Source organism: Myiozetetes cayanensis, unplaced genomic scaffold (assembly GCF_022539395.1).
Source record: "Myiozetetes cayanensis isolate MyiCay16 unplaced genomic scaffold, myiCay2020 scf4, whole genome shotgun sequence".
Lineage (NCBI taxonomy): Eukaryota > Metazoa > Chordata > Aves > Passeriformes > Tyrannidae > Myiozetetes > Myiozetetes cayanensis.
In genome coordinates, this window is record NW_026087631.1 from 50508093 (window position 1) to 50527825 (window position 19733).

Consider the following 19733-nt stretch of genomic DNA (forward strand, 5'->3'; position numbering starts at 1 on the left):
ACATGAGGCATCATCATGTATGACTAATCATTGCTTTAATCCCAGAATTAATTAAAAAAAAGTTTGTAAAAACAGTGTCTTTTATCTACCCTGAGCCCTACCTCAGTCACTGTAGATAGTGTCATTCTTGCACTTGTTATATGTGGAGGTCAAACGAAGGTCCAAGCCAATGCCATAAGACCATAAATAAAATAGTTAACCAGAACTACCTAGTAATAGCCAGTGGCCTAAAATACAGAGCAAATTTGCACTGATGTTTTCATAGTTTCCGCTGCTCTGCACCTAAAGGACTTACTGCATCAAAGGAGGCAGTTTTTCATTTAAGGCTGTCTGTGTATCTTTTCTTCATTAATTTGTCCCATTATTTCTTGAGCAAATGTGGAATTTAGCATCCATAGCAAACTGTGGCAGATTTCCTCAACATAACTGCATCGCGTGGCAAAAGTACTTTTTTGAGCTTAACATACCCCATTGTTGCTGCCTACACTTGCATTGGCAAATACAGTGAAGAATTGCTATTCCTTTCTGTGCTTATCAGTATTTTACAGAGATCAGAAGAAAATACATCCTTAACACTTAAATTTGCAATCTGTTCAAAAGATGCTCACTGTCATACTCTTATAGTCTGGAACATTCTCTCACAACTATGGAGCTCCATGACAAAACCATGTATTTCCTGTATTGAAGTTCTGTGGGATTTCACCACTTCTGCATAACTTTTAAAAGTTACCTGACAGGCCATAAAATGGATTTTTGCTCTCTGGGTAAACTACTGAGACATGAAATGATGACCTTTAGGAAGAAAATCTGGATATTGCTTTGCCTTTTTAATTATAGTCTGTGACTTCTTAAGCATTTATTAATCACTTCCATCTGAGAGAATCTTATTTTTTTATCTTACTTAGAAAAGAAACAAAAACATTCAGCAGAAAAAAGCTTCTTAGACTCATGGTGTTTTCCCCTAGCACTTTGGGATACTATAACACATGCTTGCGATTATCTACTCTGCAAACAATTGTCAGGAAACCAGCTGTTTTCCAAGTCCCACAGAAGAACAGATGTGGAATTAAATTTCAAACAATGTACTGTTAATCACGTACATGTGGACACAAAATGAACTGGACCTCAGTGAGAACTGATTGGATGCTTTGTTAGCTGAGCATGGGGTGGAGAATATGCACTTTTCTTAGTCTTCATTGTCTGAACAGTCCTTTGAAAACAGTACTAATACATGGAAAGGATAAGGGTCTGGATTGGATATTTAACTCCTTCTAGAGAGCCAAAACCACAGGGGATCACCTGAATGGAACTGGACTATATTATGTATATACAAGTGATTGTATATGTATGTGCAATTTACTTTTATTTGAGAGCATTTTTGATGCTGTAAAGGATATTGAGGAGTAAAGTAGCTGCATATCATCAGTGTGCTTTCAAAAACAATTATTTAAACCAGACAGCTTTGCCTGTAAGAGATTTCAAGTCCATGCTGGAAAACCATAAGAAAGCAATCATGTCAGAAAACCTACTCATGCTGTGTTCTAAACCTCAGCCTTCCCTAGAAAGATCACTTAAAAAGACAGTCCATACAATTTCAGAAAGCTGGTTTTGGGGGAGAATGCATTAATATTTAGGAACTTGGGAACTTAGAGCTTCAACTTTACAGAATTATTATTTTGAATCAGCGCATTAGACAGTCATTGAGACTTAAGGAATTGTTGGATTCTTGTTCTTGGAAATCTTTTTTTTCATTGGTAAGAAAACTCATGGAAAAAGGGCTCTTGATGTTTGTTCTGAGTGTGATTGTCCTCACTGAAGTATGTATAGGTCTTGAAAAATAGTGACTACTGATAGGAATCTGCATTTTCTGCTGCTACAGAATTGAAACTGTTGTTAAAATATGTAGCTTATATATATATATATGTGGGTTTTTTCAGTTATTTGATCCCATGTAGCCTGGAAATAATTTGCCTTCCTGAACCTACAAAATAAAAAAAGGAGGGGGGGGGGTATGAAAAGAGAGTATAATAAATTTACAGCTTCTTAAATTTGATGAACTTGATTAAGCAGACAAGATTATGTCTTGTTTCAGGGTTTATAGTAACTCCTTGGAATTTTTTAAACCCCTTTAGAAGTTTTTAAATTAGCCTTATTGTTTTATATTGAAGGCTTAAAAAGGCTGTAAACTTGGCTGCCTGTGGTTTTTGGCTTGACAGTAATTGCCCCACAAGCTTGAAATAGGGTATGAGAACATTAGTAGTGATGCATTTTCTTGCCTCCCAGGTTCTCCATCTTGCTGCCTCATTGGCTGTTCCTTAACTTCTCACCTTGCATGTTCATTGTTATGTTTATTCTATTAGTAAGGAAATGGCCAAAGCCAATTAAAATGTTAATTCTTACTAAAATAGCAAATACAATGTTTTGAGAGATGGAGAGAACAGAACGAACTTTCAGAAATCTTTATATGTTCCAGAGACATGTTGTCTCTTAGCTTGACTTCTGGAGAGATCTGTGAAGGCTATATCAGAGTTTATGTATTTAAAAAAATCTTTCATATGTATTTCTGGGGCTATTTTGCTTGTGCTCTGTGAAGTGACCAATTCTTTCTTTTCTTTGTTTTTGGGGAGGTCTACTTGACCTTAGTTTTTCATGTTTTCTTTCAAAATTGTCTTTCTTTCATGGATATTACTTTGTTTATATGCTTTGCCAAAAATAAAAAAGAGATAATCATATTCAAAATAAACATCGTTATACCCCCATGTCTTTGTTTTTTAGCCTTTGTCTAGAATGACATAAGTGGCTAAGTATTTCATGGTTTTTAAAACATGACTTTGTGAATGTAGTTGATGTGGACATTGTGTGCTTTATCAAGACTTAATAAGTGCAGTTATCTGCTGCCTTTAATAATCAAAAGCATGGGATACAGTCAGTAGTTCTGTATGGTGATAGTTAAGAAGAAACTGCATTTTTGATGTTTAATACTTTGAGAGTATTTTAAATGGGCTGATAATGCGTGTTTTGACTTTAACAGTGGAGTTTGGGATGGTTTTAAGCTGTTTGAAATGTACTTTCTGAGGGGTGATTGAAAGCTATGCTAATATACTCTAAGTACAGATCTTTGGATGAGAAGGCCTTTGTAAGGGAGTTTGTTCCCTTGTTATTGTGGGCAGTCAGGTTGTGAACAAATTGTTTCATCACGTCATATGCCTTTGACTTAAAACTAGAAAGCTTTTTTACCTCTGCTTTTGTGCTTGAAAGGCTGTTGCAGAATTTTGCTCTTTCATATGGTTTAGAAATCATCTCTTAAGCTGCATCTTAAGTGTGTTTACAGTCAGTTCACAGTTATTTTGTTCTTACTGCAGGGTTGACTTTCAATTTAAATATTTCTTGTTCTTGCTAATTAGCTGCCTACAGTAATGGTAGAAATAAAAAACTTCATTTTTTGTCAACATTTAGTTAGGCTAAAGAAGACAAGACCTCTTATCTTTTCTCAGCTCTCTTCCCTCATTCAATGCAGTATTCTTTCCGTTTCTTAATCCAACTTGGATTCCTACTCTTCCCATCACTTATAAGAATTCTTTGTTGTGTTCAAAGTAAAACCTCACTGCAGTCTTCAGGAACTGGTAAGACTATCCTTTGGGTTGATGATAAATGATATAATCCAAGATTATACTGCCATTTATCACCTCCATGTCATGTTAGAGGTATTGCCCAACAGGCTCAAGGTAAGTTGTGAGATACGTCTGAAGGTTTTCTTCTTCTCAAAACAATATAAGCATATTAAACAACCATTCTTTAGGAATTCAATCTACCAGTAAAATTTAAAAGTGACTCTGGTGGAGAATACCACCTGCACTGTAAGTATGGTGTCTGTTTTTTATTTTTTGTCTAATGAATTGTTTTAGTTTAGAAAGTTACTGTTTAATGAGAAAGTATTTGATAGGAAAGCACAGTGGGGTTTTTTAAAGTTGTAGAACAAGTCTAAGTTAAGTAAACTCATGCCTATCAGCATCTCAGTTTCTCAACTGGAGACATAAGGAAAGCAAAGAATCTTCCTTCACTCCTACAGTTGTTGATAAAAGTTAAAGGAGAAGACATCAAAAAGGTTTTGCATCAGACTTAAAAGTTTGGGTGAGGCAAACACCCTCTCATGAGTTTCAGAAAATAATCTTAAAACTGATGTAAATGGCCTTGTACAACTTACTTTTGGGAATGTGAAACGTAATCAGTGTAGAAGATAAGCAAGCAGGAGCTTAAGAATGCATATTCAGGGGAAGTATGTCTGACTAAAAATTACATTCAGTTACTTGGAGTTAAAATTACACAGGTTGGAAGGGACCACTGAAGGAAACTATCATTTTTACCCTCAACTGGGGAAGATGAGTAAAGAAAATTTGAGTACTCTTCTTCAACTTACACCAGCCATTCCTATTTGAACTGAATCCATCATGGATTATTTTGTAAGCCCATTATTTGAACCTGAAGTTGACCTATGACACTCCAGCCTTGCAAGTACCTTTATACAGGAAATGGTAAAGGTAACAATCAATATTTCTTTTTAAAGAATTAATATAATCTTGAAAGGGAGAGGAAAAGCAGAAACTGAGTGCTCTTTTTGCCCTCTGAATCCAGAGGCCTTTTTAAAAGTGATTCTTCTCTTTGTATGTATATCTGTATGTGGAGACAATCTTTCACAATCTTCTTTTAGGTAGTAAAAAGAATAGGTCTAGGGAAAATAAAATGTAATCACTAGGAGCTCATTCTTGTCAAGAATTTATATCTTGGTTTTACTCAGAAATGGATTTTGAACAATAATTTAAACAATAAAGGAGTTTAAAGAATATTTAGAACTTCTTACAAATGTGTGCTGTGACAGTCTTCAAAGAGGACATCAAAAGCTTCAGGAAAAGCTAAACCCAGCCTTGGTACTCCTTGTATTACCAGGAGTTTTTCTTAAAAGATTGTTTCTCTAGGAGTGTTTAAGTAAATTTACTCTAGAAAAAGCTTAAAATGAAAAAAATTAGAAAGGCAAAGGAAAGCATCTTTGTAGTGTACAAAACCAGAATTAACATATTTCTTAGTTACTGTTCAATTCCCACCATTCCTGGGGCTAGCTGATTCTTCCAGCTGCAAACTGAGTGTGCTTTTTAACTCTTAGCAAGCAGTGGCTAGCTCATTTCCTCTTCCTTGGGTTAGCATCAGAGGAATGCCTCTTTGTGGGTTTGTAAGCGTGTGTCGGAAAAGTGTTCTGGATGGAGATGGCTCTGGACTTTCAGAGCTCTGTAGAAATAGCAAGATGTTCTCCAGAGATAAGACTTGAGTAAGGATTTTCATTTCTGTAACGTGTTTCACTGACATGCTCAATGAAGGCACATGGAATGTTTCTCAAGGTCTCATCTTTAATTAATTTTACTTACAATGGGTTTGGATATTGGATTTTGTTTTTTGAGGCTGAAAATGGATTCTGAGACATGAGCTGGAGAAGAATACAATTTAATGTGCTGTAAGTAGTACTTCTATCTTTGAATTAAAGTTTCAGGTGCATAATTGGCCTTTTTGTTGGATAGTGTTCAGATAGACCATTTTTGGTAGAAGTAACTTTGCTTTGAAACCAAATTGAATGGCCTAAGCTCAAGATTTTGTCACCTAGCAATATCATTACATGAACCATTGAAGTGTTTCATGATTAAAAAACCGCTTTTCATTGGTAGAAGGTCACAGGGTGTACCTCTGGATGCTTTAATTTGATAAACTGCTATTTAATTGTCTTTTTTTTATTGCATCCGGGGAGATGAAAGCTGTGAGAAAGGCATGGAAATTAGTTCAGCGTAGAAAATACACTTAAGGTGAACAATTTTGTTTTCCTGACACTGCAGAGAAGTCTGAATTTGTATTTTGAGGACTCTTAACAGCTTGTTAATGTCTTAGTAAGTCAGTCCCTAGTTCTGTATTTGGTGGTTTTGTTAGATATCTTGTCTTAAATGTACATGGAGTTTGAGTGATAAATCAGGTCTTCTTTTCTTTGGAAGGGAGAGGAGGATTGTGCTTAAGGCATTTTTTTTGTTTAGGTTGGAACCACAAAACAAAGAGGTTCCTAATTCAGTCCTGGTGCAGGATTATGGAAAAGTGCAGGAATGTTACCAGGCAATTTGGAGATTGTAATGGTTATTTCACTGACTTGTAATAGTCACAGCTTTTGTCACCGAGATCATACTCTGACTATAACTTTGGCCTGAGAAGGAGGTGTGGGAATGAAAACCAAACAAACTCTGCAGCTGTTGGTTTAAAGAAACATGTGTGGGTGGGTAAGAGAAGTCTCTTCTCTCCAGGACACCATGGTGGGATAGCTCTGCAGCTTTCTGCAACAGGCTCAACATGTCTACTGATTAAATAAAATAGTGCCTTAATTGCTTATGCCTTAACAAAACTCCACAGTTGCCATCTCTAGACCTTCAGGAAAAGATAACTGAGCTTGGAGACATTCTCTTCCACTTCTGACAGCAGATGGCTTTATTTGTAAACTTAGTGTTTTGCAGGCCAGCATGTGGTAATCTGGGAGCAATAGTTTGAATGTTAATAATACTCATCAGAAGTTGTTATTAAGCCAGTTGACATTTAGGAAGAATAGCCTGATCTTGCCAAGTGATTCTGGCTCGTTGCTGAGGAGCATACCACTGGTTAGAGCGTTTAATTAGCATCCCCGTGTCAGGGCCCCTGGGTGTTAATGGACCTCAGCCTCCCCTGGGTCCTGTTCACATTCTTAGGTGGGGGCCCAGATGCCTGTGTCAGACCAGCCTGGTGCAATAGGTCTGTGTTGGAGCTCTGTTACCAGTGTGCCTGTTCCAGTCCCAGCCTCTCTGGGTTGACCTGGAACCTACCTTTGTAACAGGCTGCCCATGGGACCTGCTTCTCTCACCACCCACGCAGGCAGGAGCTCACTAAGCAGTGCTGGTCCCAGGGTGAAGCTGCTTTCTCAAATCACCACTTGTCTGGTTCCTCTCTATGGTGGTCAAGCTGCAGTCACCTAGAAAAGCTTTATGGCCAAACTGGAGCCAGGGAACAATTTCAGTAGCTGTGGATATTCTTATTGGAGATGCTGCTGCAAAGCTTTTGGCTGCCTTGAGTTGGCAGAGAGAAAGGGTTGATGAAGCAAGGCCTAATTGCTGACTGTGATGTAACTCATAGGGCAGCTGTGGGAGGGGGACTTTGTGCTTTGTAGTCCCTGTGACACAGAGATGTGACTCAAGAAGCATGTTGTAAAGTGAGCTTGTTAAGTGCTTTTACAATGCCTTTAAAGTAAACAGTTTATGTCCTTTTACCCTCATGGATAACCCTAAAGAGCTCCCATTGATTTCCCTGAATGTGGGGTCTGGCTCCTGGCTGATGTTCCATATTACTAACTTCAAATAAAGATTTATGCTTAGCTAAAATAAACCTTAGAAGCTAAAACTAATTTTAGCGGGTAACTTTACTAAAAATAAATTTGCAGATCTTTTGTCTTGGTTGATAATAAATGGCTTTTTAAAGAAATGTAATTTGATTCACCTACAACTCGGGTGTTATTGTATTAGGTAACAGGCTGAGATGAATCTTTCATTCATAGTGCAGGTCTCTTAATGGTTCTGTTTTTATTATGTTTAGTTTTGTGAGAATTGATAGGATCAGAAAAATGCAATTTTGCTTTAAGCATTTTAATGATGTGTGTGCATTTGAGTAAAAGATTTTTTGTAGTGTAAAAAAGTAAGGTTTTTTTCCATTGCTCTCATTTAAATAGCTTGTAAATTAAATTGCTCTATATGGCTCTTTTGAATTTGCTTTAAATTACATATGTATAGATATGAAGGATAGCCTTCTAGATTGAACAAATTAGGTAGATAATAAAAAAAACAAAACTGGAGTTTTTGTCTCCTGTAGGTTTGTGAGAAAAAGAATAATGAACCTGAGAAGAAATGTCAAAAAATCTGGTTTATATCTTGAGCTGTTAGCTTCCTGTAGTGTTTGGCATTGTAATAAACTTAGAGGTTGGTTTCATTTGTTGGATTTTTATTTAACCCTACAGAAGTATATCCTTCAAGAAAATACTTTCCTTTTCTTGTTTTGCTGTTATTTCTGAAGGTAGCCTTGATGACGCCTATGAAATACTACTTTTTTTTTGTCCATTTTATCTTATGTTGTTCTGCATTGATAGCAAAGGACAAAGAACCCATTGAATGCATTATTTCTATTCATAGTGACATAATTGGTCATACAAACCTTCCTGAAGTAAGTAAATATTTCTTTGATTTGGGTAATTACTGTTACATAATAGGTGGAAGTATCATGCAGTAGTATATCTGAAGAAAAAGCTACTTGAAAAGGATGTTTTAAGATACAGCGGATATATCTGTATTCTTTTTATTTTATTTGTGCTGGGTAGCCCAAGTATACCTAATTCCTGTTGTGTACAAAGGCAGGCTATGTGACATGGGAATGTTATCAAACCAACAGGGTTCTCTTAACAGTGTCCAGCCTATTTGATTCTCCTGTTGACTGTAAATAAAAAAAAACTTGAAATCAGTGGCTCTGCTTGGTATAGAGACTCTTTCTCCCTGGATTATACTAAAACGTTTCTCCCTTGCAAATGAGAAAGGAGCTAAAACTGAAGAATGTAAATGTTTTCACCTTTTCTTTGAGGGGTAGGGCTGATGCAACCAAATTTACTGCTAGCTGCGTAGAAAGAAAGAAAGAAAGAAAGAAACAGATTTGCTCTATTTTTGCCAACTGTTGTAGAAATCCATCTGAGCTACTGCAAAATTTGTAAGAGTTTCTGAGGGAAAGAATGAGAGTGTACATGTGTTTTTTTCATTCTGATTTGTTTGAAAGGATTTGGCCGTCTGCAGCATACAGGAAGTGCACACTGCCTATTGACGGTGGGATGGGGAAGGCACATAGAGTTTCTTCTTGTTAGTTTGGTCACAAATATGGTGGTAAAAAGAAGACTGCTTTTTTTAATATAATATATGCTCTCGTTTTTTAAATTTTTAATTTTCTTTTTTTTTTAGTTTCTTATGTGCAGGTGAAGATCATTTCTGTGTCTTTGGCAGGTGGATGTCTCTGTGAGAGAAGGGTTTTCTACAGCTTCAGCTGTGGGCTATTCCTAGCTTACCCAGCCTGTGCTTCTCTTTCTTAGGGAGCCCAGACTACAAACAAGGAGATTTTCCTTAAAAGCACCACTTACTGGATTGCTCAGACAATTAGATTTATTTACACATACTTAAAATTGATCCTTCATTTTTTGGTACTTGAGTTTTAAGAAAACAATTTGGCCTTTTTTGTTCTTGAAAGTAGTCTCTGTCTCTGCTAACACTGCTCTATTTCCATTGCCGTAACAACTTTTTGAGACAGAAAAGTTGGAGTAATCTAGTTGGTCAAGTCAATGGTTTTTTTTGGTGAGTTGTTTTTGTTGGTTTGTTTGGGGTTTTTTTGGAGTAATATTATATGTGCCAGGAATTTAGAGGCTATTTTAAGCTGGGCTTGATTTTGCAGTGTTCCTGATACACTTTCATCTGTCCTCAGCAGCACACTTTGTTAGAAGTCCTGCACCGTCTTTTCTGTTGTTAAAGCATCTTCACCAATGCCAAATTATCTCTCTTTGTTAGAGTACACTGACTTTCTAACTCACTTTGTTCTTTTATGTAAGAGGAGGTTCATCATATATCTGGTCTTGATGAATGTATAAAAATGAAGGATTTGTTATTACTGTGGGAAATCCTGTATTTAACATTGAATCAACTTTATCTTGCTTTTATCACCTTAATTTATTACTTTTTGGTACTGGGAATCCAAAACTGCATTTTCTGTTCCAGGTGTGTATTCCTGGATTGATGGCTAAAGGCAAATAATGGCTTATTAGTGGGATCTGAGCCTGTAGATGTACTCGAGGATATTCTTGACCCTCCTTTCTGCCTTGCTCATGTTTAACCCACTTTCTGTCTAGACCCCCAGCTCTGTTTGGACAATGCTCTCAGGTACGTGGTGTGATTCTTCAGGTTGACCTGTGCAGAGCCAAGAGTAGGGCTTAATGATCTTTGTGGATTCCTTCCAACTCAGGAAGGAATATATATATCATTCTATGGTTCTGTGATGATATTTCTAGTCCTTCACTGGACCCTCTTCAGTAGTTCCTTGTCTTAGCCTTCTGCACTTCAGGCAGTGTGGCTGGAGCACTTGCTGGTGAAGACTGAGGCAAAAATGTCATAGAGTACGTCTGTCTTCTCTATGTCCTGGGTCACTCCATCTCCCATTTCCTTTTGAAGGCCCACATTTTCCCTAATCTTCCTTTTATCACTGAAATACCTATAGAGGCTTTTCTTGTTGCCCTTGATGTCCCTGGCCAGGTTTAATTCTATCAGAGCTTTAGCTTTTGTAACATGATTCACAGCTACTTAGATAGTTCCTCTATATTCTTCCTTGCTTCCAAGGTTTCCTTTTGTTTGTGTCTGTCAAGGAGTTCCTTGTTCATCCATGCAGGTTTCCTAGCATTTCTGCCTGACTTTCTTGTTGTTAGGATGTATTGCTTCTGAGCTTGGAGGAGGTGATCCTTGAATATTAGTGAGTTTTCTTGGGCCTTTCTTCTGTCCAGGACTTTATCCCGTGGTGATTCACTAAATGGATCCCTAAAGAGGCCAAAGTCTGCTCTCCTCAAGCCCACAGTTTGTGGTTTTTCTTAGCTCCTTAGTGGTTGGAGTGATGTCTAGAATGCTGCTTTTCTAGACAAGCAGAAGTGTCCTGGTGGCAAAATATTACTCATGTGCATATAATCTCTTACAAGCAAAGTTTTACCATTCCAGCCACCAATACTAATCATAAATATTGTTTTCATATTTTTGGCTCTGTACCTTTCTTACATTTTACATCACTTATTTCTCTAGGTATTGCCAGGCATCTGAAGTGGTTGCCCAGGACTTAGGGACTTGGAACAGTGGTAAGTAAATGAAATTCAGATTATATTATCTGTGTTTTCACATGTTGGCTGACTGTGAAGTTTACCTGCTGCTTGAAGGATGGAGGATTGCAGTAGGTTATGGCTTTTGAGTATTTTCTTCTGAGCACCAAGTTCTTTTTCAGAGGATTCACAGATTTTAAGAAGAACGGGATGTAGTCTCAGTGATTGCTTTTGATAAGTGAAGCTTCCTCCCCACACCACCCTGACTTAGAGAAAACTTAAAATATTTCAGGTACATCAGTTCAGTTTCTACTTGTTGAAGTGGTAACATGACCCTTTGTATTAAAAACTGTAGTGTTCTTTGTAAAGTTAGATAATTTTTTTGATTTCCTATGCTTATTGCTGAGGTTTTGCATCTTATGCGCTAATTATGCACTGTTTTGACTAGAGAAGAATGGAGGAAGGATATAAGGAAGAACTTAAAAAATTTCAAATACTTTAAAAAGTGACTTTTGTAATGCATTTATAAATATATTGTTTGTGCTTCCTTATCTGTAGATATAGGGTGGCAAGGAGAGCCTTAGACAGGCAGAGGTAAACTCAACAACTCTTAATTGTATTTAATAATCATTGAATACAATAGAGTAATAGAATCATTAAGGTAGGAAAAGACCTCCAAGGTCATTGAGTCCAACCTTTGACTGAACACCCATCATGTCAACTAAACCATGGCACCAAATGCCATGTTCAGTCAATTCTTGAACACTTCGGGCATGGTGACTCCTCCACCTCCCTGGGCAGTCTGTTCCAATGCTTCATTTTCAATGAAAAAATTCTTCTTGATATTCAACCTGAACCTCCTCTTGTTCTGTCACTAGCTGCTTGGGAGAAGAGGCTGATGGAAGAAGAGAATAATTATACTTACAAAAAGCAACTGCATTTTCTTGCCAAGACATAGGTATTTGGAATAATGTAATATTTCTGTTTCTCTGGTTTCCATAGTAGAGCCAGTTTATGTGAAAAAAATCATACTCATATTAAGGGATCTCATTTGATTTCAGTTGGCAGCAAATATAAATTTTTAGCACCTATGTATTTGATTCTGTGTGCTGTTGACTTTGATGATCAATACAGTGAGTTACCCTTGCCTTGTTTTGATTATTTTTTGATTTTGTGACCTCTGAAAATCATACTTGTTCTTCATTTCTAAAAATACCATTTAGTTAAAACACTGAAGAAATTTATCAGTTTAGAATATTTGCACTCATGTAGTTCTGTATTTACTATGTCCTTTCTATTTGTGCTTGTATTTTGCCAGGAAAAGCAAATAAGTGAATTTTAAGTGAATTTGTCAGTTAGTTTTGATAATTCCTTTTTGTCTACTGTTTATCTACTCCTGTGTCCCTATCCTCCACTGCCTGACAATTGTCAGGATAAAATGCTGTATTCGTGGTGTCATTAGTACACAAGTGGAATGAAAGCATCATAGACAGTTTATGTATCTTTATTCAACAAAAAATATAGGTATTCTTTCTTTCAAGTTTGATGCTGTTTAAGAAGTGGATAGTTAAGAATTAAGGAGACTTATTAATTTCAAATTGATTCTTGGGTAGTGTTACAGATAATGTAACTTATTTTATGACAATATGCCTCAGACCAGTTAAGAAGGGAGTCCTGTAGTGCTTAGTGATATAAAAGAAACACTAGCACATGCATTAAGGTGAAGCTAACTTAAACAACTTGAGCAACCTATAGCAGCAGCAGCAGCAGGTGGGAAGCCAATGTAGAGAGTTAAGTGTAGTGGTGATTGGTAAAATTGCACAGTGAATAAGATTAGTTCTATGCCAATCTAAATACGTTGAAAAAAAATGAAATTATAACTTTTTCTTCATAACAAAATATGTAAATAATATAGTGTCTCTGCAGATGTGCTAATGAGCACAAGAAAGGCTAGTTATCTGGGTTTTCTTCAGAGGCATTGCATAATTTGTCTTGGGGGAACATTTGAAAATATCTAAGCACTTCATTCCCTAAAAATCTTCACTTCAGTTGCAGTTAAATAATTAATAAAATTGGAACTGGAAGCAAGTAATAAAGAACAATGATAAAAATTTAAAGGATCAGATTACCTTCTGACAATCTCTTAAAGAAATCTTTGGTATTTTGCCTACTCTTTCCTCTTCTTTTTCTCCTCAGTGTTTCAATAATTATAAGAACATTCATATACTTGCTGACTTGTATATGTGCTCCTTTTGTTGCAATATGAGTAGGATAGAAGCTTATAATACTTTTCTAATAAACATGAAAGATAGGGTCTGATATTGTATTAGGCAAAAAAGGACCAGTTGTTTTAGTTTTCCATATAATGCTACTAAGAGGGGTTAAGATCCTTCCAGGACTTGCATATCATAGCTGATGGTGATCCATGCTCCAGTGAGATGCCTCAGCGAAGGCAGGTGCTGGTGTTGAATATTTCTGGAAAACAGCAGGTGTTTGGGGAATGTTAGCCTCAGGACTCTGATGGCTGACTGTGAGACTTATCTCTGAAGATCTGGAGGTTTGATCCCCTCTTTTAATAGCTGAAGTTTCATCAGCCACTTGCTAGTAATGTTGACTTAGTTGATACAAAGGTGCAGTAATGTGACAAATATTCTTCTGTGTTACCTGGAAATAAATGTTTTGACTAGCTAGTCCTGTTCCTCTTCAGGTAATAATACTTACCTAACTTTCCTGGGTAGGGTCCTAGTTGGCACTGGAGGACGAGGGTTATGCTTCTGACCTTGGGAACAACTGGGAGAAACCAAAGTGAGGGAAAGCAAGCAGAGTGCCTTTCTGAAGGTCTTGTCTTGTCTTATGATAATCCTCAGAAGAAAGAATACCGTGGTTTGCTCAAGATTTTTCTAGCTGTTATCTTATCAATGTGCTGAACTTTGCCTCTTGATGGTAACTTTGTGACATAGAATTATATTCTGTATTTCCGATAAAGTCATGCCGTACTTTAGCCGGAAATAGAAAATTTGATAATAGTTTTGAGGCAACTAGAGAGTCTCTGTTAAATCCACATAATTTACAGCAGAATACAGATAGGGACAGGGGTAGATTTTTGGATTTTGTGTTTGGTTTGGGATATATGACTTTGTTTATATTAGTCCAGTTTTGTACTATGTACATAAGGGAACAGAGGCAGGGTGGAATTGAAAACTAGAGGTGTGACCAGTATTGCTGGTTTTATGTTTTGTTAACAGCCAGAGTAAATAGGAAGTTATATACTTCTACTGCTTTTCCTCTTTGAGTAATCTCCTTTCTGTGTCTGTGCTTTGCCTTTTTGTTTTTGTTTTTCATATAATTTATCTTTGCCTACTCCTTCTTTATAGAATTCCAAGATGATTGTAAAGTATTAATTACAAATTTCACCCCACTTCTATTTAATAGAAACAATAGCAGTGGACTTTTTTCAATTTCTTTCCTTTTTTCTGTCATTAGTGGGAAGAAAGGACAAGTTACTGAGTCAGAAAAATATTACGGTTTCAAGTTCTTTCCTTGGGAAGGCACTGGAAACTTTCAGATGCAGTAAACCACACTGAACTGATAATTTGCTTATGGAATATAAAAAACAATGGTTAATTTTAATGTTATTATTTCTGGAACTTAGTGCAGTTCTTGATGTGGAGATGCCATGCCACAAGCAATGACTAAATAGCAGTTGCAGCTACAGGAAGAAATGTGGTGTAGCAGATAGAACTGCCTGTCCTGACTCCTGCTTTCGACTTCTGCGTCTGTTCTTAACCTGCTAAGTGATATTAGGAAAGTTAATTAGTTTCTTACTCTTTTTGTCGGCTTAGATTGCAAGACCTTTTGTCCAGGTACTGCATCTCAGTTCATGTCCCTGTGTTTTGGTGCATGAGGATTCCTTCAGTTGCTATAGTATTACTGTTGTTACTTGCAGGGTGTCTGATTAGCTCTCAGGAGCTCACCATGTGACATGGAATTCTGAAAACACTTGAATATTTGTTCTACAAGAAGAAAACAAGTAATACTTTTCAGAGCCTTGTTTAATGGTGCATGTGGTCTTGCACAGCTGCAGGCTGATGCCAAAAGGGACAGTATCACTTGAGCCTGTTCTTTGCCTCTTGCATCAACCCCCAGTCCCAAAGTGAGTTCAAGGTAAGCAGCTAATTCAGAAAAAAATAGAACCTAACTACCTTGGAACGAAAACTAAACCAGATAACTATGCTGGCTTGGCTTGTCCTGTGGCTGAGAAATTACTAGATGTAACAAAAAGGACAAAGACGTAATAAGCAGCTGGAATTAGGTGGGGAGAGTAGTACTGTTTCTTTCAGCAACAGGTAATAAGTATACCAGATGAGACATAGCATGGAAACCTAGGCTTATTAAGATCTGCATTTTACAACCAGATTTTGAACACAGCAGAAGAGTGTCTTGGCAATGAATGTGACAGCCCAGCTTTACTTCTGCTGATATTAGTTGCCAATATTAGATGTTCTTCACTGAAAGTATTTTTTTCTAATAGAGCTTTTTAATTGTTTTTTTTTCCCCTCAGGTAACAGTCATCTTTGCAATCCACATTATAATTTCAAGGCATATTTCTGATGCCTAAATATAACTTTTATGTAATTTTAATTGAAATTGAAGTCCACCTAATCTTGCAAATTTAGCTGAGAGAACTACCTCTTGATGTGATACTTTCTATAGACCTCGTATTCATAATTTCCCCTTTAAACTCTGTCAGGAAACTTGATTTGTCTTTGAAAATGACTTATATAATTGGAGTTGACTCTTTGAAGAGCATTTTTCAACCACTGCCCTTTCTCTTAAAAATGTATACAACAGATTATATTGGTTTCTTTGATCTAACTTTCTTTGTGAGCCTCATGTAATATCTCATGTTGAAGGACCTGTGTTTTCTTTCCCACTCACTATTGGTTTCTATGAAATAAAGAGGGGTCAGCAGGACCAAGGAAGAGAAAAGTGAAATGTTAAAATGATTTTGGAAAATTTAGGGACTAACTTTAACTGAAGAGCCTTTGCACACAGCCCGTACATGCTTATGAGGACATGAATATTTCCTGTCAATTGCATTCGTGGGTGAGGTTGTCCAGTAAATTCAGCCAAGCAAGAGGAACAACAGTTCAGCAGCAAAAAAAGCAAGTGTGTCTCTGAGAACACTGCAGCCCAACAGGGATCTTGGCTCTCAAGCTGTCTCCACAACTGACCTAGGCAATGATGTTGCTGAAATTTCACATCTGTTGTTTCTTACTGCCCAGTTCTTTGGCAACAGCCAGTCTTCATTTTTTCCATTATAGGCAGCTGCTGGAACTAAAAAGAGCTTGAGCTCATTTTCAGATGTGCTAAATAGACTATGTTTTACCTTTCTTTTTTTCCCCCCTTTTTTCTACCACGTACTAGAACACACTCACTTGTTTCAAAGGTGCATGATCTGTGAGTTCCATGCTCTACACGTGTCCGAAGATAAGCAGATGTGTTAGACTTACGCATGGAAATGATTTCTTAGAAATGGAGTCATCATAATGTCTGGGAAAAGAGATATACTTAAAAAGAAGCTGTCAGTGAAAGAAGAAATCTGTATAGATTGAGAAGGACTGATGGTCAGGAGTCACCAATATCAACACTGAAACCCTCTTTCCTCCCTGGCTGTGACTGACATGCAGGAAAAGTAGATCAGTGCTCAAAGCCCAATGGCGAAGCCAAGAACTTTATCACCAAGTAGAACTGAACTGTTTGAAATAAGTAGTCCCTTTTGCATTTCTTGGGGCTGTCTTACCCTTTTAACTCAAAGTCCCATAGAGGAATTCTCCTGTGTCCTTCTGGCCCTCTCTAGCTTAAGCTATTGAAGCCGTCAGACTATTTCCCAAAGCTATTAAATGGGGGGAGGTGTTACAGCCTCTAAGCAAGCTTGCAAATAAGTTTTATTTGTGTTTAAATACGTTGTAGAATTGAACCATAAGAATACAAAGTATTTTTCCCAATAATTTATACTGGCAGACCATGGTAAAACCATTTAACGAGAGTTATGAACTGAGAACTGGCCAGCTTGGTGAGCAAAGGTTTCTGGCTGAACTTTTTTTGAATACCAGAGAACCACCAAAATCCCTATTGCACTGATTTTTAAACCAGCATGAGATAATAGATATGACTTAATCAAGGACATCTACTAATATATGTAATCAGGAATCCCTGACAGTGGAGTGCAGTGGTCTGATCATGCTGCTGTAGTTCTGCGTAGGTGCAGTGCTTCCCTTAGTCTGGTTATAGAATACTGGAAGGTAATGCACGACTTGGGTCACAGAGTAAACAGCAGTAAGAGGATATTACTGACTTTCAGTGCAATGGAAGGAATGGATGGGAGGAGATAAGGTAACATATCTGACCCAGAGGTGAGTGTCTCCTAAAATATTTCAAGATGCCCATGAAAAATGCCTTTTAAATTAGTATCTTATTTTTCTGAATTATTAGAACGGTATTCTGGTGAAATATTGGTAAAAACTCAGATAAAATTATATATTCTTGCAACTGAAAAGAGAAAAGCTATACTAAATATAGGCAACTTAGCAATTTTTATCTCTTCTATTTTTTTTTCTCTAAAGCCAAGTAGTTTGTCTAGTTGGTAGAAGGTTGCCATTGTCCTTTACTGGATGATTTTTAAATCCACCTTTTACAGAAATCATAGAGGAAGATAAATATTTTCATAAAGATTCTTTTGGGGGTAAAATTTAATGCAGTAGACAAAGAAAAAATTATAGTCTCTAAAGATTTATGGATTTTATTAAATGAGAAAAAAGTCCTTCCCTGCAGATATTTTTTTTCAGGTATTGGAAAAGTTGAAGCTGAGAGAACAAAAAGAAATTCTATACTAGGGAGGTTAAAAACATCCCTTAAAATCCAACTGGTTTTCCAGATTGTGTTGAGCATATTTCTCTTGAAATTGGCTACTATTCATATTCCTTCCTGAAACTGTCAAATCTGTTAGAAGTATGATAATAAAGTACTCTTGCATGCACATATGTCAAGACAACATTATACTCCATGAAATTAAAGCATTTTCTTGGGCTGCCTTCCTGGCATTCTCACCAGTCTATCCACTCATGGATATTTTTCTTTGTTACTGACTTTTTCTTTTTTTTTTTTTTTTAACGACTGTTTTCCTGGCAGCTGGAGGGATTCTACCTCAGAGGTACTCCTAGCATATTAATGCTTGTGAAATATAGAGGAGATGATGCTTTTTCTGCATGTAGAATATCTAAGTGAATCAAAAGAAAATTGACCAGATGCCATGGCTCTTAAGTAGGAAAGACCTTATCCTATTTATTTTTACTTCTTTTAATCACCAATCTGTATGTATAGTTCCTTCTTATTAAAGGAAATCAACAGGAGCCCCTGGTGGTCTAGGGGGTAAAGGCGCCGCGCTGTCACCGCGGAGACCCGGGTTCGATTCCCGGTCAGGGCCACTCCCGGGCAGGTGGGGCTCGTTAGCCCTTAAAGGTAACCCACCTACGTCCTAAGGACCTCACTGCCACCGTCCAAGCTCGCTTGGCCCCGGCAGATGAACCTTAGGATTAAAGGGTGGGCTCAGTTCCGCGCACACTGTGTCTCACCGAAAAAATCCAATGCGCAGGCTGGAAGGTGGAAAGACCTTCCCCGGATCTTCGCTCGCGAAGACTGGCCATTATTATTATTAAAGGAAATCTATGAATAGTAATAGCACATTTTAATTTGTTCTCCATTTCACCAAATTATTTCAAAAATTCATCACTTTTGTTTTAGGATGGTACTCAGCTAATAACGATAAAATGGGAGTTAGGATTAGCTGTGCAAAATCGTATTTTTTAGCATGTTTTGCAACAGTCTGAAAGATTGCTATGTCTACCTCTGTCTTGAGGCAGAACTGAAAATTTTACACCTATGGAAAGTCTCTTATGGGTTGTGTGTGTTTCCACATATTTGGGCATCCTTAGAAGAGACCTGGTTACATTGGCACACTGCTAATAATTTTACCTGTTGGAGCATCAAATACCTGTACATACTGAATAACCTTCTAATGTTGCTTGAGTTTGATTAGAAATCATTATAGAGTGTAATTAAGATTTTGAAGTGTATTGCAGTTGTCAGAGAAAAGGAATTATTTAACTGATAAATTCTTGGCTGATGTTATGGAATGTCTTAAGTGTCTGTAGTTGTGTTGGTCTAAGAAAACATCCAGAAAGGGAAAAAAAAAAGGATTTTTAAATCTATAGACCTTCAGTAATACTCTGGAAAAATGAAAAGTTTCTGCTTTCACATATGAGTACTGAGTTTCAGTTTCTCTGTTAAAAACATTTCTGTTTTAAAAGTTGCCTTTGTGGAATTTCACAAAGGTTGGTAAAAATTAGAGGAACATATTAAGAAAGGGATGAATAACAAACAAAGCAGTTAAAAAAAGATAGTGGCTAGAGAGGTCTTAAAGAAGCAAAGGTTGAAGACTATTAATTCGCTGGCTCCCACAAAGTAAGTAACACTTGTTGTTCCTCCCACACCCTAAGACAGGAGCTAGTAAACTCTCAGGTGTCGAAGTGTGAGCCACATTATCTGTTAGACTATTGCAAGACATTCTGAGGAACGTCTGAGGGTTGTGGTGGTATCACCTCAGTACAACATTCTGCCCAGCTTCTTTGGGTGTAATACTGCAGTAGAAAGTATAGCAGAGAACACAGAGCGAAACCATTTTGAGAGGTGTTTCATTAAGTCATTCTGAAACCAGACCGTAGAAAGGAGGAAAAATTAGCTGTTAATT

At 37.1% G+C, this 19733-nt stretch overlaps 1 protein-coding gene across 1 annotated transcript in view; it reads left to right on the top strand.

Annotated features, from left to right (window-relative positions):
- Positions 1-19733, top strand: part of LHFPL2 (LHFPL tetraspan subfamily member 2) — a 114645-nt gene that overhangs the window by 49110 nt on the left and 45802 nt on the right. Inside the window, exon 2 of the mRNA XM_050328769.1 lies at positions 10911-10963. The gene's annotated coding sequence lies outside the window, so the exon portion shown is untranslated. The remainder of the gene's footprint in view (positions 1-10910; positions 10964-19733) is intronic.